This window comes from Gallinula chloropus (genome assembly GCF_964237585.1).
Source record: "Gallinula chloropus genome assembly, chromosome: 24".
Taxonomy (NCBI): Eukaryota; Metazoa; Chordata; class Aves; order Gruiformes; family Rallidae; genus Gallinula; species Gallinula chloropus.
Genome location: NC_140109.1, coordinates 2,465,491 through 2,471,684, shown reverse-complemented (window position 1 = coordinate 2,471,684; position 6,194 = coordinate 2,465,491).

Genomic DNA, 6,194 nt, shown 5'->3' with positions numbered 1-6,194 from the left:
GATCACTGCCACACAACTAAACACCTCACTGCTTCACCTCAGCTCTGTTCTTCTTTTCTGCTTTTAAAAGGAGTGGGGCACAGTGGGATGCCCTGGTGTTTTCCCTACAGGGATAAAATGGAGCAGACAGAGGGGATGGGGTCTGCTGAAGATGGGGGCTCAAGTCAGCAGCGAGATGTGTGTGCGACCCTTGATGGTGTGAGTCTCTTCCCTGGTCTGTAGCATGGTCTTGTCCCAGCATCATCAGTCTTGTGCAGGCTGAATCAACACAGCAGTGAGGAAAGGAAAATATTTAGGGAGAGGGATATAGCATTGGCTATGCAGGGCTTCTGCTTTAACTAGGCAGGGATGTGGAATTTGCCAGTCACAGATAAGCATGTGAGGAGCCAGGGAAGGACTATTCATTAGCTGGCAGTACATATTTCCCATGCAGCAGAACTTTTTTTCCCCCTGATCAGCAAATCGCACCTTCTGCAGCAGGATTAGCCGATGCCTTCAACGATAATGTAAGAAGATTATATTTTCCCTTTCTCTTCACAATTCAAAGCTCTTAAATACAGGGAGCCAGCTTTCTTGAAATATCACTATGGAATTACCACTTTTCTCGCAGAAAAAGCTCGAGAGGCCATCAGAGTGGAGCAGGGGTATTTGCCTTAAACATCCCTGCACAACAGCTCAGCGAGAGAAAATAGCAGCAGCAGCAGATGAACTCTTCAGATCGCATCTCCGCTGAGGGCCTGTCAATTGCCAGATGTCCTGATCCAGGGACAGTGCTCAAGAGATTAGCAGATGCTCTTGGCTTTCCGATGGAGACCTGCGCCACGGCTCCATCCCAACACTGAGCAAGCTGCCCTTTTGGATGCTTCAGGGCTCTGAGCTGTAGCCAGGGTGGAGTAGAATGGCTCCTTGATCATGGGAATCAGCAACTGGGAGAAAACTAGTCTGTGTTACACAAGCTTTGTCCCTTACACAAGCTTTTTTGTCCCTAGCAGCTCCTTCTGAAGGGGTTTGTAGCTGTAAGCTCTGCTATCCAGGGGATTAAAAAATATAGAAAATAATTTGCATATTCTAATAAAGAATTTAATATATATTATATATCTTTAATATAAACATTAAATATTTGTATATTTTATATAAACCAAAATAGTTATCTATTTTTAATATAAATATTAATATATATAAAATATACATGTGTAATATATTACATATAGGTAGCACATGTAATATATAAAATATATATATAGGCCCAGGTAACTCTGTGGTTTGATTGACAGAGCTGAGCAAGTCTGGGTGACCGAGCTGCTGTGGCACCTTTTAACAGCAGGAGGCCTGCCCTTTCAAAGTCTAGATGCAGGGGAGTTGAAAGTAAGCCCAGGTGAGGAGAGAAGAAACCAAAGGTCTCACAAAATATGGGCAAGGGGCTGGAAACCCCCCCTGGAGCTTTCTAGGAATGAAATGATTCAACTCAGCCACTTCAGTCCCATTAAACCTGTGCCAGGCTCTAACCCTGTTACCGAGCAATGGGAAACCACCACGCTTTGGGTACTTTGGGCATCCCCCGATGCCTCATCCCAATCCATCCCCACTCCCAGTCTATCACCTATCTTGCCAGGGAAGGGCTGGTTCAAAGAGCAAGTGCTCTCTTTGGGGATGAAAACCCTTCCTGAATGATGGGAGAAGCTTCTTTCTCAGGAGGAGCCTCAGACACGAAGTGGTGGCAGGACTCTATAGCTCGTGAAACATCCAGCCCTTTCCCTCACAGGGTGATAAGTACATCACAAATAGCAAGGTGACAGCTGCTTATGGGAAACTTAAGAGAGAAAGAGAGGCTATTTTTCTCCACATTTTGAACCTGCTTTTACAATCCCTTATATGAGACATTATTCTCTAGTAAAGTCCAGTGGGTGATTTACAGGTGCAGAAAGGACCCGATCTCTCTAGAACTACATCGTTTCTTGAGTTACTGCTGAAGAACTCTTCTTAATTCTGTTTTGGTTTCCCCCTTCTGACATTCCACAGGCATCTCTCAAGATATCAGTATGGATCTGTGAGGAGGAAAAGCAGCATCTTTTTTAAAAGCGGCAGGACAGAAACAGAGCTGAGTACTGGTACAGTGACTGGGGTCCTTTCCCTGATGAGTAACAGTGATGCTGTTTGCTATGCTGCACGCCAGCTGCTGAGCCTAGGAGAGTCTGATGAGCAGTACTGCTGCTTTTGTATCTGTACCACTCCAAAATTCAGGGTAATCCAGTAAAAGGAACCTGAGGAAAGGCTTTCCTGGGTAGAAAGTACGCAGGCACACTGGAAAATAAAAGGAAGACTGAATATTCTTTGATGCTTACTCTTTGTGTAGTGCCCACAGTGTCTAAAGTACGTTGCAGCCACACACAGAGACACTGCTGCAGTCCTAAGTGGCTGTGGCAAATCGGGATGCAAAGGAAAAGAAGAAAGAGAAAAGAGAAAATAGAAAAGAAAAAAAGAAAAAAGAAAAGAGAAAAAAGAAAAAAAGAAAAAATAATTGTTTCTAACAGAGTATCTGGAATAACCCCAAGCTCAACAAAGAGATATGATTTCTGGAAAGCCAGGCTGGTTTATTTGTCTTCATATCATTCATCTTCCTTGCTGCTGCACCTCCACCCATGTGTTTTCTTCTGCTGCTCCCTGAGCCAATGGAATGAATAGAAATCCCAGGTTGAGCCTTTATTAGCGTGTGTAACGCAAGTCAAGCTGCTCCAAACGTCCTCTTGTTGGGTATTAATGCAGCATGCCATTTGTTACACAAGTATTTTGCTGTGGCAGACAGAAAGTGACATTTATGGGTCTATCATGAGAATGAATTTCACCATCCATTAAAATGATGTACAGGTAAACACTCCATTCATTTTAAACCTGAGCTTTGGTTCTCTCTCTGCTCTGGTCCATCACCAGAGCTGCTATTAGCCAAACTGTGTGCTGGGAACAGTAGTGGGAACTACTGACAAACTGTACAGGCCTGTAATGAAAGGAATTGTAGCTTGACAGGAGGGTACAGGAAGTGAAGTTATTAGTGAACTCTGCTCCTGTAGATCTGTGTGCACGCAGCAGCTGTGATACAGCTCCAGTTCAGTCCTGATAAAACACTGCTCCTGGCTCCATCACCTGCTGGAACCAAACCCAGGACCAGGAGATGTACAAAAGTCACCGTGTCCCGCCCAGGAGGCGTCCACAGCTGAAGGGTAAGTCCTAGTACTGCGTGTCATGATGCTTGAGAGTCCTCTGCTCAGGAGGGCTGACATTATGTGAGTTTACTAGAGAATTGCTGTGAGAAATGTGCAAGGTAGAAAGAAAATGTGCTATAAATGTAAGCCACATCACTGGGAAAATGAAGTACAGTTGTTTATCCACTGTAATTGTAGAAATTAAGGTAATAACAATTACAATTAAGTGACTCATATGTACCACTGTGCAATTAATTTAGGCTTAGAGGCAATGTTATTGTGTATTAAATAAAAGCCAAATGATGATATATCAAGTTGTCTCCGTGATTCAGCCGGTTGCATTGCTCATCTGGACCCAGAGCTGGGCCATCTGCAGTGCAACGTGATGCTCAAGGAAGCCATATGTATGGGAGAGGTCACAGCTTCCTCTGATGCCCTGTTAAACTGTGTCTCTGATGCTGTTCACACGGCTCTCTTGGGCAAATGCCAGCCTGAAAGAGCTGGATGTGACCTGTCTGAGCTGTGCTCACACTCGTTTGCTGTTCCTAATCTTGGCTTTTACTGGTTCAAGCCACATCTCTTTTTTTGCATTGAACCTGCTACATTTCCACAGTCTTAAGTATTTCTGGCTTGAGTTTCTGATTTATCACCTGTGGTCTCCTACTCATCCACTAAGTAGCAGAGAATTTATAAGTTATGGCAGGAAAACTTTTAAGAAAGAAATGTATTTCTTTTCATGATAATATTCTTGAAATAAGTGGGGAAAAAAAAGAGTACAGAAAAATCAGTGCCAAAAAAAATAACTTCTAAGTAGGTTGTGTTATAAAATACTCCTAGAGGCATCAGCAGGTCTGGTATCCCCATAAATACGTTTTCCATAATCAGGCAGTATTTAATTAACAGCCAGAAACTGCCTGACAGAATCTAAATGGAATCTTTAAGACACTTAATTTAGAAAGTGTGGCTGAAGTGTATTGGAAGTGTTCTCCTGGCCTGGCCATCCAGTTGTTTCTCTCCCACAGATGCAAAAGCTTTATCTCGTGGACAGCTTGTACGGGTTTGGGAAACCCGAGAGGCTACAATTCACTTTCAAAGTGGATCTATTTAATTCATTCTCCTCCTTCTTTCAATTACAGCCCCTTCCCTGAGGAAATGAAACCGAGGAGAACGTGTTAGCTGTGGCTGAAGCAAGGAATCCGAGAGCAAGTAGGTAAAAATAGGGTATTTCCTCCCCAAAACTGCTTGAGGAATAATTAATAAAACTGCCTGGCTCTCTACATCAGGCATATGAATTATTTTCAGAGTAGTCCTCACTTGCCTTGCTGATCTCAGTTCATGTTCTTTCATAACGTGTGTCTTCAACTGCCTTTGTGTCAGCTAAGCTTTCTCTTTGATCTCCCCAGTGGCAGGGGGGGGCTTGGAAATGTATTTTTATTTAAAAAAGCACCTCCTGGAGAATGGCACCCCTCTCCCCAGCACAGCCTCACAGCGTGTCCAGGAGCTCTGATTCACTGCTGGCATCCGTGTCTTTCACAGGCCAGGAAGGGTTTCCTTCTCTTTAATTCCCCCCTCTATCAATCTGTGCAGCACATCCCTGTGTTTTATCATTTTCAAGCAGGTAAAACACACAGCTCCTGCTTGCACCCAGAGGGCTCCCGTGCTGGGACAGGCTGCCCAGAGAGGTCAGGGAGTCTCCTCCTCAGGACATCCAAACCTGCCTGGAGTGTACCTGTGGGATTTAGTCTGGGTGACCCTGCTCTGGCAGGGAGTTGGACTAGATGAGCTTTCGAGGTCCCTTCCGACCCCTAACCCTCTGTGATCCTGACACACTGACACGGTGCAGCTGCAGTTACCCTTCCTGGAGCGATGTGTGTGCTCCAGCACAGGGCCTGGTACAGCTCAGAAGACAGTCAGGGCCAGCTTCTTCCAAGCCCCATTTTTCTCACCCATTTTACCCCCATGCTAGTGTATGTTCACGGTGCTGGAAGAAAAACCCTGCTCTGGCGGGCATCTGGAATTCCAGGTGCTTTTCCTATTGAAACTTTGGCTCTTTGGCTGATTTCCCATCTCATCTTCAATTCCCACTGCACACAACCTGGGTATTAAAGTGCCTCCGCAGCATCAAAACAAATAAGCTTACCAAGACCACCTCAAACACAGCAACGTGGCCACAACACATCTCCACAACACATTTAACTCTGGTAAAGCTCCAGAGCGGCTCCTAGAAGGTGCCCAGGCTGTAGAATACCAGAGGGTATTCTCCTTGCAGGAAATGGGATGCTCTGCCACTGTACCTTCCCAGACAGAAAAGCAGGCATCGCAAGAGCTGCAGCTGTTCACTGGTGGCTGAGCTGTTTCCAGGCAGCTGTGTGCAGCCTATTGTTCCTGCTGCAGACAAGGGATGTTTGCAAATGCGTTCCAATTTCCCCAGCTACAGAGGATGTGTCTATGCCAGGTTTTTAGCTGACTGCGATGGGCACAAGGTAATTCACACATCATAAAGGTTGGTCTGCAGAGCAAAGCGATTGCTCTTGGCCTTTGGGAAGTGCTGTTGCTTTTGTGAAAGAGCCATTCGATCCCGTTCACAAAAGTGGCCACGGGTAAGAAGAAGCTGAGGGGAGATGATCTCAGGGAAACGCACTGGCCACTTGTGCTACTTTGCTCTTTTGGCGGCAGGATAGGAGAGATGCTCAGAGCATCTCCTGCCACTGGAAGCGGAGTCGGGCCTGACCTCAGGCTGTGGGCTCTGTTTGCTTGCAGGCATTGCTAAGGTACTTGGTGAAGCATAACGCTGCACAGGCTAAAGGCCCAAACCCAGCTGTTTGCAAGGAAGCTCCTGTACTTAGGGATGGAAGGGGAAAGCACTCACACACCAGTGTTCAGGCTAAGGATCCACAGGGGACATGGCAATTCCCAATGCTGGGCATTTGCTGTTACTTTGGGAGCATGGCCTTCAGCTCTTTCCAGCCCGCTTTCTCAGCAGTCCCACGTCACTTG